General features: G+C 34.9%; 1 protein-coding gene across 5 annotated transcripts in view; it reads left to right on the top strand.

Annotated features, from left to right (window-relative positions):
* The window catches only part of RPS6KA3 (ribosomal protein S6 kinase A3), a 116,257-nt gene that overhangs the window by 16,022 nt on the left and 86,141 nt on the right, over positions 1 to 14,094 (top strand). The window contains exons 2-3 of one of the 5 annotated variants that reach the window (XM_037986398.2): positions 9,083 to 9,176; positions 10,108 to 10,208. The exons of 3 other annotated variants lie outside the window; for them this stretch is intronic. The gene's annotated coding sequence lies outside the window, so the exon portion shown is untranslated. The remainder of the gene's footprint in view (positions 1 to 9,082; positions 9,177 to 10,107; positions 10,209 to 14,094) is intronic. One more of the 5 variants, XM_037986397.2, reaches the window with a different exon arrangement.

Below are 14,094 nucleotides of genomic sequence, written 5' to 3' on the forward strand. Positions count from 1 at the left end.
TATCCTTCAGGAATGAAGATAAAATCAGAGTGGTCTCGGATGCAGGAAAACTAAGAGAATTTGTGAGTAGCAGACCCTGAAAGAGAATGATAAAAGAAGGAAACTTGGACTGTCAGGAATAAAGAAATAACATAAATTCTACATAGTCTCCTCCAGAAAATAGAGAACACTTTACAACTTATTTTATGAGGCCAGTATTATCCTGATGGCAAAACCGAAAGATAGTATAGAAAACTACAGGTCAATATCCCTGAAGAACATAGACACAGAATCCTCAACAAAAACTAGCAAAACAAATCCAACAACATATAAGAATTGTATGCCATGACCAACTGGGTTTTATTCCACATCAGACACAGTATCCAAAAATCAAGGTAGCCTACCATATTAAAAGGTTAAAGAAGACAAGTCACATGATACTAATGGAGATAACATATTTTTTCTTGATCATGAAATGGCTTATAGGAAAGAAAAAACATTTAGCTAAGTTAAACATTCATTCATAATAAAAACTCAGCCACCTAATAGAGGGGGACTTGCTCAACTTGATACCCACAGCTAACATAAAACTTAATGATGTAGTCCTAGCACCTTGGGAGGCTGAAGTGGGTGGATCACTTGAGGCCAGGAGTTCAAGTCCAGCCTGGGCAATATAGCAAGGCTCTATCTCTAGAAAAATAATTTTTAAAAAAATTAGCAAGGAATAGTGGCACGCACTTATAGTCCTAGGTACTTGGGGGACTGAGGCAAGAGGAACACTTGAGCCCGGGAGTTCAAGTCTGCAGTTAGCTGTGATCACACCACTGCACTCCAGCCTGGGCGACAGAGCAAGACCCTTTCTCTAAAAAGAAAATGGGAGGAATCATTCCAAATGATTTTAAGACTTACTATGTAGCTCCAGTACTCAAAATACTGTACTATTGGCAAGGGGATACACACATAGATCAGTGGAATAAAATGGAGAACAAGAAATAGACCCACCTAAGTACAGCCAACTGATTTTTGTCAAAGTTACAAAAGCAGTTTGATAGAGGAACGATAAATAGCGTTTTCAACAATGGTGCATGGAGCTATTGCATATCTGTAGGTAAAACAGTCAGTCTCAACCCAAATCTCATACTGTGTAAAAGTTAATTTAAAATGGATTATAGATATGAATGTAAAACTAGAAAACTTTTAGAATTTAGACATAGAAGATCTTCAGGACTGTGGGCTAAATGAAACATTTAAACCTGAGACCAAAAGCAAATTCTATAAAAGGAGAAAACAATAAATTGAACTTCTGAAAATTCAAGACCTTTTATCTATGAAAAAGACTCTGTGGAGGGTATGAACCTGTAACTGAGACCGGACTTGTATCTACAATATTCAGAGAACTCTCAAAACTCAGCAATAACAAAAACAAGCAATCTAGGCAAAAAAATAGACAAAAGAAGTGAACAGACACTTCACCAAAGATGAATAGCAGATAAGCATGTGAAAAGAGGTTCAGCATGGTGAGGTATCAGGGAAGTGAAAAAACATGATGAGATATCACTACACACCTATTAGAATGGCCACAATAAAAAATAGTGACAATAATAAATGGCGAGGATGCAAACACACTAGATCACTTGTATATTGCTGGTGAGGGTATAAAATGATACAGCCCCCCAGGAAAATAGTTTGGCCATTTATTAATAAACATATGCTTGCTATATGATCCAGCAGTTGTACTCCTGGACATTCACCACAGAGAAGTGAAAACTTATGTCCACATAAAAGTCTGTGCACAGATGTTCATAGCAGCTTTATTTGTACTATCCAAAAATTAGAAACCAAATGTCCTTGAATGGGTAAATGGTCAAATAACCTAGCACATCCACATCATGGAATAATACTACTCAGTAACTAAAAGGGAATGAATTGTCGATACACACAACAGCTTGGATGAATCTCAAGGGATTTATGCTGAGTGAAAAAAAAGGTTACATGCTGTATTATTTATATGACATTCTTAAAATGACAGAATTATTGCAATGGAGAATAGATTACTGATTGCCAGGAATTAGGAAAAGGGGAAGGAAGCGTGGTCATAAAGGGGCCACGTGAGGGATCGTGGTAGCAATAAACTGGTATCTTTACTGTAGTGGTGGATATAGAGACCCACACATGTGATCAAATGGCCTAGAAAACACAGCTACATACCTGTAAAGCCAGTGAAATCTGAGTAGGATCTGTGCATTGTACCAGTTGCAATGTCCTGTCTTTGACAGGAGATGATATAAGATGTTACCACTGGGGTAAAGTAGGTTAAAAGTGTATGGGACCTCTCTGTATTACTTTTGCAACTTTCTGTGACTTTATGATCATTTTATCATTTCTAAATAAAATGTAAGAAAAAAAGTTTATACAAAAAATTAGCCGGGCATGGTGGAGGGTGCCTGTAGTCCCAGGCTGAGGCAGGAGAATGGGGTGAATCCGGGAGGCGGAGCTTGCAGTGAGTCGAGATCATGCCACTGCACTCCAGCCTGGGTGACAGAGCGAGACTCTGTCTCAAAAAAAAAAAAAATTAAAAAGGTTTAAAGTGTCTCTTCTCAATTAAAAACCTATTCCTAGTAGTTTTACTACTAGAAATAAAAGGTATGTCCTCAATACTTAAAAAATCTTAGACCAATAACCAGCTTGATAAGGACATATTACAGGCATTCTCATTAAAACTATGCTTGCTATTTTCACTTCTATTTTACCTTCTAGAAGAGCTTGCTAATGCAATTAAATAAGAAAATCAAAGAGTATTCAAAAAGATAAAAGCTTATTCATCTATGATATAATTATCCACTTAGATAATCTAAGGAAATCCCCTAAAAAGATTTATTAAAACAAATGATAGTCTAATAAGGTGATATTACACAAAATGTATTCAGAAATCAACAAACAGCTTTCCTGTTTATGGGCCATAAACAGAAACTATCATGGAAAAAAGATTCATAATAGCAACAAAAATATTAAATGCCTAGAAATAAACATAACAAGCAAAGGACAAGACCTAAATGAAGAAAATTACTGAATTCCATTAAAGAATGATTTGAAAAAATGAGAAAAAAAGCTATAGTTCTTTAGTGTAATTTAAATTACTTTCAATAGGACTTGAAGGTTTTTTTTCTTGTTTTTTGCTTTTTTAAGATTTGAGGGTAACTTTTCCTTTGTTCTGAATAAATATCCTGATTTTTCGTTTTTAAAAATTTCCTTAGGTTTCTCTAAGTTATAGCTTATGTGAGCAGTTAAAACTTAACAATTTTTAGTAACGTGGTTTTTTTGTTGTTGTTGTTTTGAGATAGAGGCGCGATCTCAGCTCACTGCAACCTCTGCCTCCCGGGCTCAAGTGATTTTCCTGCCTCAGCCTTCGAGTACGTGGGACTATAGGCATGTGCCACCATGCCCAGCTAATTTTTGTATTTTTTGGTAGAGACAGAGTTTCACCATGTTGGCCAGGCTGGTCTTGAACTCCTGGCCTCAAGCAATCCACCTGTCCAAAGTGCTGGGATTTCAGGCGTGAGCCACTGCGCCCAGCCTAGTAAAGCATTCCTATTAATACTGTTTATTTATGCTTAATAAATATGCATATAGAATTAATCATGGAGCTCTAATTAGAAACTACATTTGTGGTTATCTTTTCAGAAATTAGTTTTGGTGACTTTGTTACTAGGTTATGTTTATACCTAGGGTGAGATATATATATATGTGTGTGTGTGTGTGTGTGTGTGTACACACATACACATACATATTTTAATTAGAGTGGATCATTTGGATTGTTTCTTACTAAGTCAATTCACCTAAAAACATGCCTAAAACACTTTGTATTGAGATACAGTTGATATTACACAAACAAGAATTCTGTTAAACAGGTTCTGGTTTATTGTGTATTTGAGCAAGTACCCTTGTTTTACTTGTAAGTTATTAATGCGATCTTTTTGTACATAAAGATGTTTGTAAGAATATATATGTTTAAGTGTTAATTAATAGTTATGTTATCAATAATGTTTGTTAGTTCAGTAGACATTTAGCATCACTTGTCTTACAGATGGGGAAACAGAGGTTTGAATGATTTTTGCCACAGTCACAGCAAGTAAAAACTTGGACTTTGAAGCCCAGCATAATGGTGTATCTGTTTTGGGTAAGAGGGCTTCATTAAACCTCTGGAAACCAGAATAAATCATTTAACTTGTTTGTAGGACTCCTGAATTAGCCAATCCAAGTAATACATTAAAAGGTTATCCAGAACTCAGATTTTTAGCCCTAGAAATGGAAGTGGACCCATTAGGCCAAGGGGCTCTTCAAAATCCCCTCAAATAATAGTAATTGTTGTTTCCCCTGACAAGATGAGCAGGAGGAAAGAGAAGCTGATATCTCCTAAACACCCAGTATGGCTGGGCATACTGAACTGTACCACAACCTCCAGCATAATTAGGATATGAATTTTACGGATTAGAAAACAGATTCATGTTAAGTCACTTACCCAAAGTCACAACTATAATAAAGAAAAAGCCAGGCTTTGAAACTTTATGTATCAGGCTCCAGAGCTCATGATGTTTACACTGGGATTTCCCAGTCTTTTTTTTTTTCTTCTTCTTCTTCTTCTTCTTCTTCTTCTTCTTCTTCTTTTCCAAGATGGAGTCGTACCATTGCCCAGGCTGGAGTGCCATGGCGTGATCTCAGCTCACTGCAGCCTCCGCCTCCCAGATTCAAGTGATTCTCCTACCTCAGCCTCCCAGGTAGCTGGGATTACAGGCACGCACCAGCATGCCCAGCTAACTTTTGTGTTTTTAGTAGAGATGGGGGTTTCACTATGTTGGCCAGGCTGGTCTCAAACTCCTGACTTCATGATGCGCCTGCCTTGGCCTCACAAAGTGCTGGGATTACAAGTGTGAGCCACCGCTCCTGGCCTCCCAGTCTTGTCTAATCACAGGCATCCTCTAAGGTGCCTGTTTAAAAAATAATATACTTAACCATGGGGCTTCTGGGAATTCTGATTCAGTGTCAGGCTGAGATAGGTCTAGGTAATGTATCTTTAACAGAAACCATAGGTAATTTTGATCATCAGGCAGATTGGAAAATATTACCAATGCCATTGTGTACTAAGAGGGTTTGAAGGTATTGGAGAAGCAGGAATAGGCTTAGGAGTAGATCCCAATTTTTTAAATTGACACTTTACTGATTTTCTCTAGTAAAATAATAGATCAGATTGTGGAAGTTATAAAATTGCTTTAAGTTCCCTTAATCTGCACAAAAACCAATATTGTATTTTTTTCTTTCAGTTGACAACATTCATATAGTCAGTTCTTTGGCATTATCTATGTTTACACTGGGGAACAAAAGCACCACTGACAGGTATAGATAAAACTATTCTGAATGCAGAAGTGGAAGAAAAAGTTATACTTAGAAGTAACGTTAAAAACAGCTTTAAACATAGAATCAGTAACTTCCTTGGGTACGAAAACCCCCCAAAATTTTAAATAACTTAATCTAAAACTTTAATCCTTAAAGTTTTATAGAAGATCATAAAACTTTCAAGTTGGGAGAGCTCCTGGATAGTCACATATTTATGGATGAAGCAACCACAACTTAGAGAGGCTTGGGGGCTTGCCCACAGTTAGTGGCAGACTTTCAAATCCATGCTGGCCAAGATTCCATAGAACTCTTATGGATTACAGATAAGTACCAGAAAAAAGCAACTTTTCTAAGGATACACCGGGTTTTAAAAATAAATGTAGTGGCAAGTCATGTTTTCCTTATATTCCCTATTTTGTTTACCTAATTTTTATGTTTTCTTTCATTTTTCCTTTTCCTAATAAAAATGGATATATTTAAAGGAATCCCTTTTAGGAGATTATGTAATTTGAAATATTTTATCTGATCAATGATATGTTAGAAAAAGGAACCATAACCTTCCTAGAATAGTGTGTTTAACAAATACTTTCAGGACATGTTGTGCTAAAGAACTCTAGTTTTCTCCACTTTTATTACAAAACTATTTTATGAACGAAGAAAAATGAGCATAGCTAGATGCTTGTACATGAATTCTAAGCAATATAGCAGCATTTCTATGTAAGTAGTAGCTTTGTATTTGAACTTGAATTTAATTATCTGCAGATTTAATAACTCTATGATCTTGGACAAGTTATTAAAATCTCAACCTAACTTTTTTTCTTCCCTGTTATACATAATAACTTACCTCATGGATGGTTTTTAATTATTAATTGGGATTCAGTGAGAGAATATGTGTAACACAGGTAGCACTGTAGTTTGAACAAAATAGGCAATGAATAAATGATAGCTGTTACTTATTTCCTTGACCCAGTAGTTATTTAGAAGAATATTAATTTCTGAGTGAGTGCTTTATTTCCTTATTCAGTATTTTATTATAATCAGAAAATGTGATCTGTGTAATTCCTGCCTCTAAGAATTTTAAACTGGCCAGGTGTAGTGGCTCATGCCTATAATCCTAGCACTTTCGGAGGCTGAGGTGGGAGGATTGCGTGAGGTCAGGAGTTTGAAGCTGCAGTGAACTAAGGCTGCACCACTGCACTCCATCCTAGGTGACATGGTCAGTTTTTATTACTTTTCATAGAAACTTAAAAGTTGAAAACAACCCATATTCTTTTTACATTATAAAATTCAGTATCTGCCTGTTCTAATATAAATTATTTCAAATGCTTTGTCCTTATTTATTATGCTAGTTGATATTATAGTGCACTAAAATTTTCCCATCCATTTTCTTTCCAGTTATGTTATATTCTCCAAAGCATCTGCTTTTGTGTTTTGTGGTTGGTTTAGTCATGGTTAAATGTTCAATACTATTATGCATTTACTGTTTTTAATGACTTTTTTGCTTAAAAAGTGATACATGCTAATTGTAGAAAATACACAGAAGGAAATAAACCTCTGCACTCTTACTATGGAATATTATTAAAAGATTTTTATGTGATTAAGAGTAGGGGTTTTAGGGCCAGGCGCGGTGGCTCACGCTTGTAATCCCAACACTTTGGGAGGCCAAGACGGGTGGATCACTTGAGGTCAGGAGTTTGAGACCAACCTGACCAACATGGTGAAACCCAGTCTCTACTAAAAAAAAAATACAAAAATTAGCTGGATGTGGTAGCACACACCAGTAGTCCCAGTTACTCAAGAGACTGAGGCAGGAGAATCCCTTGAATCCGGGAGGTGGAGGTTGCAGTGAGCCGAGATTGTGCCACTCGGACTCCAACCTGGGTGACAGATCCAGATTCCATCTCAAAACAAAAAACAAAAGAGTAGGGGTTTTAGAATTAGATTTGGGTTTGAATTTAGGCTCTACTTATTAGCCTTAGGCAGTATATTAGACTTTCTCATGTATTCAGCAAATATTTATTGAACACCTACTGTGTGTGCCAGGCATTTTGCTAGGGGACTGGGGATCCAGTGCTTAGAAAGATTGACATACCTATCTTGGCTTAATTTCCTCATTTGTAAACTGGTGATAATACCTCACAAAGTTGTTAAGAAGCATCAAAGATAATAGTCCTTAGCATCTGCCTAGTATGTGGTAAGAGCTCAGTAAATGATAGCAATCATTATTACTGTGTGTATTCAATCTTGATTATATCTTTAATCCAAATGACTTTTTTACTCAGCTTAAGGTTTTTGCCTTACATTTTATTTTTGGTATTAATGTTATAAACACTTGTTTTATTTTTCTTTATACTTATCTGTTTGGTTTGGGTTTCTCTTTAAAGTAGTAAATAGTTGCTGGTTTACTTTTTAAACAATATAATGTGATTATTAAAGTTATGATTATCAAACATTTCAAACACATACCAGATTGGAGAGAGTAGTGTAATGAACCAACATATTCCCATAACCCAGCCTCAAGGATTATCAAACTCATGGCCAATCTTGTTCCATTTCTGCTTCCTCTTCTTATTCCCCCAGCCACCCCCCGATAAACATTTGCATTTATACTTCTTAAAAGATAGACTTAAAATTCATAAGCACCGTACTATCATCACTCATAAAACATCAGTAATTCTTTAATAATATCTAATATCCAGCAAGCCATTTCCTTGTATAATTAGATACTTTACACTTTACATTTCTTACATTATTACTTTTGGAATGGTTTCTGTCATATTATTTTACATTTTTTATTCTTGTGACGTTTTCTTCTTCCATATAAATTGTTTTGTTTGAGGAGCTTATGAAATATAGAAGAAAGAATTACGGAGCTAAAAAGATCTGGGTTTGAATCCTACTTCTGCCATTCAGTAATTAACTTTGCTGAGCCTTAGTTTCCTTGACTATAAAATAGGAATAATTATACCTGACTCATGTTGTTAGGGTTGAATGTGATGCCTGCATAAAGTATTATTAATAGTCTCTGCCAATTATTATCTTTAGTGACTTGAACTGTAATACCTATTCTTGGTTACTATATGGTTTTTCAAAACATTCCAAAATTTATATTTACTGGATAATTACTAAAAATAATGGTTTTAAAATATCCTTCTAGGAAAGAGAATTTAGAATCTTGGCTTCTCCCACTACCTCTTTTATTTTGAGTTCACATTAATTTAGCCTGAGGTTACAAATCCTACTTTTAACTTTCTGAAGTGTTTTTTCTTTTATATTGTTTATATACTTATATCGATTATTCTTCATTATTGAACCCTTTTCTTTTAGTGGAATTAACTATTTTACTCAGTTATTTCTAAATGTTAGGTTGGTGTCAGTATACTTCATCAGTTCTTTCCTACCTCAATATTCTTTATCTCTTACTCTCTTTTGATGGTCTAGGATGTACCTTTGAACAATTTATTTTTTAAAAAACTACCAGGATGGTGAAAATTTGACTTTGCAGATCTAAGAATAATTTCCTGTGACCTTTGAACACGAAAAACTAGGATGAGGTATAAAATTCTTAGATCATAACTTTTCCTTTTCAATTCTCTGTAAGTGATTACTTCATTGTCTTCTGGCATTTTATTGTTGCAGAGGAGAAATCTGAGGTCAGTCTGATTTCAGTTCCTTTGAAATAACCTATTTTTTTCTGCTTGTATGCTTGTAGGATTATATCTTTATCCTTGAAATTTAAAAACATTTGCCAGGACATGTCTTGGTGTTGATGATCTCTGTTGAACCTTCTCAGTCTCCAGTCTCAGGTATTTTTTTTTTTTTTCAGAACTGGAAAGTTTCCTTATACTTTTGATTGATTAAACTGCCTGTTTTTTTCTTTTTTCTTTAGGAACATCTGTTATTCATAGATTATTTCTATGTCTGTCTTCCATAGTTTTTAAAATCTTTTCTTTCTTTCTTTTTTTTTTTTTTTTTTTCGTTTACTCAAGTTTGTCCTCTGTGGCATGGATTCCGTTTTCTGCAGTGTCAATTTTAATACTTGCTATTCACAATGCAGATTTAATTTTGGCTACTATGTTTTCATTTCTTTATTCTTATCTCAACATACTCTTGTTTCATAAGCAGACTCCCCCTTAGACGGTAACACTTCAAAAAACATGAGGTGGATCCCGGCCTGAAACTTGGCCACAACCACAGGACCAGGAAAAAAAAAAGTTTCTGAAAGGGTCCTCTTAAACATAAAAATGTAAATATAACCAGAGGTCATTCTTACTCTCATCTAGAAAGTAGAACAGTGTTGGGTGCTAACAGACCTTAAGTAGCTAGAGGAATAATAAAGCAGGCATAAGGGCACCTTAACTAGAAATAAACTGATTTTTCTAATTACATGTATTGTTTTTCTCTTTATAAAATTAATACATAATAAGTGCATGTAACTTTGAAAATACAGTACAAAGAAGAAAATCCTATGACCCAGGTAACGACTGATGAGATTTTATATATGTTTTGCCAGTTACATGCACACATGTTGGGAGGAAGGGATGCAAAATTGGGTCATACTATATAGTTTTGTACCCTTTTTCATTTAATATATTGCAAGCATATTTTTTGCATCATTAAATTTTCTTTGAGGCCCTGATTTTAACCATTGCATAGTATTCCTACATATGAATAGATGTATTATGATTTATTTAACCAGTCCCTTGTTGGTCATTTAGATTGTTTTCTATTTTTCAGTATAATGAGTATGATGAATATCACTGTACATAAGTCTTTATGCACATCTCTGATATTTCCTTAGGATAAATGAGGAGCTGATTCTTAATCCTGTCACATTGGTAAGGATTATATACATTCCTTATTAAGAATATAAAGTGCTTGTTTCTTATTGTTTCAATGTGATTGCATAGAAGATTCTTTGGATTCTGAACAATTTGATGGTATCAACCACATTTTGAGAGAGGTGTCTAATGCCTCATGCTCAGCACCTTCATGATGGAATTCCTATTGCATAAGCTTTTGGACAGGAAAACCACTGCTGATATCAGGGAGTTTGGAAGGTAGATATACTTGTGGAAACCTGAGGGTGGTGAAAAAAAAAAAAAAAAAGTATGGTCCTTGCTCATTCCTACAACCTGGGTCTCCATATTAATATACTAGGGCTCTGGATCTTTTCTTTTCCTCTTCCCTTCCTGTTATTTCAGACTGTTACTCTCTTTGAAGATTCTTCTCTTAATGTCCATACGTCCATTTCATTTCTAGATAGGAGAATGTCAGTAGATGGTATACCCTGCTGAGTTCAAGGTAGCGTTTTATCAGTCACAGATCATCTTTTGGTCCTAGCATACTTATACATGATGATCTCCTGCTGAAATGGAAGTTTTTTTTTTAACTAATGATATATTTTCAGAGGTATCAGACAGCAGCCTGGAAAAGTACATTGTTGTATCATGCCATTACAACAAAGCAGTCTGCTTAATAAAGTTGCTTAAAATGAAAGTTTTTAAATTAATAAAATATTTTTAACATCAGAATTTTCCTTAAAATATTTAGGAATACTCTAGAGTTCCTGAAACCTTGATTCAGAAATACTGGTTTGAATTGTTCTTCCTCTTTAAGCCTGGAAGATGATCTTAGGTGATAATTTTTTACAACATTGAAAACAATTCCTGTTGAAAGTCAAGGGAACAGTCGTCTCCTTTATCTGATTTGTTCTGATGAGACCCATATTGTAGGTTATTCTAATGTGTGACTTTATACACATTTCAGGCTAACAAAGTAAAGCATGATTAGCATTTCCTAACCTTTTCCAGTATTTCACATCACATTTGCATATATACAATCTGCCAGGCTCTGAAATTTTTTGGCTGGAAGGCATTATGGTGGGATGAGAGAGGATAAATACATTTGCCTCACTTTTAAACTATTTTTTGTCCATACTCTTTCTCTAGCTACATTGTATAAAAATATAGCACATACAAAATGATCTCTTCCACCCTGCTTAGTGGAAAATTGACTGTAGTGAATTATGGAACAGGTGTTTCAACACTCTCCTATACTTCTTCATTGCATTACATCTTTAGAAGTTATATGTAGAAATGTAATGTTACACTGTCAATTGAGGCAAAAGAGAGGAAAAGAAATAACATTTACTGAGCATACACTGTCTCTTGGTGGATCTTTTTAATTACAACATCCCTGTGAGGTAGATATTATGTGCATCTTGTGAGTGAAGAAACTGAGGCTCAAAATGTTAAATAACTTACCCAAGTTCAGGTAACTACACCAGTAACTGACAGAGTTGGGGTTTAAACGTGGTACTGGCCAGCTTTAGAACACATTTTTTCCCACTTGTTTTTTAAAATTAGAGAAATATATTTTCTTGTTTAACAAGTACTATTCCTTAAACTTAGGAAACAGTAGAAAGTAAAATACTGCGTAAGACTGATAATCCATGTAACCTAATCTCTAATAAAACCAAGGGTCATTTTCCAAATGGGAAACTTAACTGCAGAAGTAACTCTTTGCTCATTTCTGATAGATAACATTTGAATCCTTGTTTTGATGAAGTGATAGAGAAGTTTCATTTGAATAAAGGTGCTTTTTTTGGTAGAAAAAGCTTTGTAAAGCTTCACTGGTATGTAGGATAACATTGGCTCGCTGCTTTAAAAATTAAATTGTTCAACATTTTAAATTTTTGCTAAACTCAGGAGGTAGATATTTTTACAAAATGTAGAGCATAAAATACCCTTCAGATTATGTTTCACTCAATTTTTTTCTTAAGTTGCTTTGTTAGTATATACTGTACTATTAACTGGGTGAGTAGTTGAGAAAAGAAAGTTTATTGTAAAATTTGAGATGACGTGAAGCTGAAAATAGTGAACAGGCTGATCGACAGATTTGGAATCTAATGTATAGAGACTGTGGCAATGGATGGGAGCTGGAAAAAGGTGAATCAAAAATTTTAAATAAAGTTTTATTCATGGAACTAAGAGTAACAACAGGTATGAATAGAGGATGCAGGGTGTGGTTGCAGTGCAAGAAGATAAGGATTTAATCAGAAAACTTGATATGTCAGCATTGTGTTGAGGGCATTCCAAAAATAATGCATATGTGAATTGCATTAACGTAAGTTTATTTTCTAGGACAAGGGAGGTAATATGACCTTTACTCTGCATTGGTCGTTTGAGGGTTGAAATGTTAATTACATACAATTCCATATACCACCCTTTAAGATGAATTGGAGTGTGCTCAGAGAAGAAGATAGTGATGAGTCTTATCTATCTTAAAGAAATGTTTGAAGGAACTTATCTGGAAGACAAGAGTCAGGGTGGATTAGAGTCATAGCTGTAGATTTACTTCCTGTGACTTTGCAGATAGAGTACGGGTAGATAGAGTTAGTCATCATTTATTAGTAATCCTCTTAAAGAGAATTCACAGCTGAGGAAAGTTGCTATATAATGAAAAATTTCATGTAGCAGGCAGTACTTTTTCAGAGATATTATAGTGCCTAGTGAGGTAGTACATTCTTGTCCTGGTAGTATTTAAGCGTAAGTAAGAACGGAGTAGAAAGAATTGAAACATATTATGTGTAGTAGGAACAGAAGACTTTTGAGATGCCTTACCAATTCAAAGATGTTTTAAATTCCAAGATCAGAAGGACTTTACAGAGTATGTTATCCTCATGAGGCTACCTCACCTTAGTAATAATGTGCATTGGTACAGCTCTTTAACATTTGTAAAGTTCTTTCTTCTGAATTATCTCGTTTTTGAGCCTGGTAATAATCCTTTGGGTAGACAGGACAAGTATCCTCATTTTGAACAGGTAAGGTAATAGGCTAAGAGAAAGTCTGAATTGCCTCAAATCATAAAGCTTATAAGCAGCAGCCTAGGGCTCTATCCTTGGTCTGCGAATTCCAAGTTTAGTACTGTTTCTCCTGTACCAGTTTTCTTTAAAAGTAAGTTATAAGTTGTGATACTTGCTTTGCATACATTAAAAATTGCAAGGAACAGATGGTTCTTAAATTTTATTCCTATGAAAAACATACGTGTAGCTCAAGTTAGACTGAGGGTTCTAAACGCCACACAATGGGGAGTCATGGGGGCAAGTCTGTGTTACAGAAAGATAACTGTTTACAATTAATGAAAAACTCTGGTTTGGGCTGCTAGATGAATGATGGTGCCATTCATTAATATGGCAAATATAGGAGAGGGAACAGATTGGTGGGCCAGAGGTGAGGTAATTGAATTTTGGACGTAAGAAAACTAGCTGACAGTGATTGTTTACTAAGTGCCAGACACTGTGGTTAGAATTTTATATCATTTAACTAATTTAGTCTTTACTACAACCCTCTGAAGATAAGACTTTTCAATCTTCATTTTCCATATGAAGAAACTGAAAAGCTTAGATTGTTTAAAGAACCTGTCTAAGACTTCATAATTAATAGAGTAAGAATATGAATTTGAATCTCTGTGTCTGACAACAGAGCCACAGTTGTTAGGAGCTAGTTCTTTGGAACATTTGGATAAGAACAACCAGTAGTCAGTTGAATAAATGGTTGTCACTTTGAGGAAAAATAAATATTGTGGAGATACACGAGTGTCTTTATACCAAAGAAATGGGCAGTGTTATAGTCTTTGAACATACCTTAGGAAAATAAAGATTTTATACTTGCCTCCCTATCTTTTCCTGAATTTTGGCACTGTTTCTGTGCTTCATAGTAT

Source organism: Chlorocebus sabaeus, chromosome X (assembly GCF_047675955.1).
Source record: "Chlorocebus sabaeus isolate Y175 chromosome X, mChlSab1.0.hap1, whole genome shotgun sequence".
NCBI lineage: Eukaryota > Metazoa > Chordata > Mammalia > Primates > Cercopithecidae > Chlorocebus > Chlorocebus sabaeus.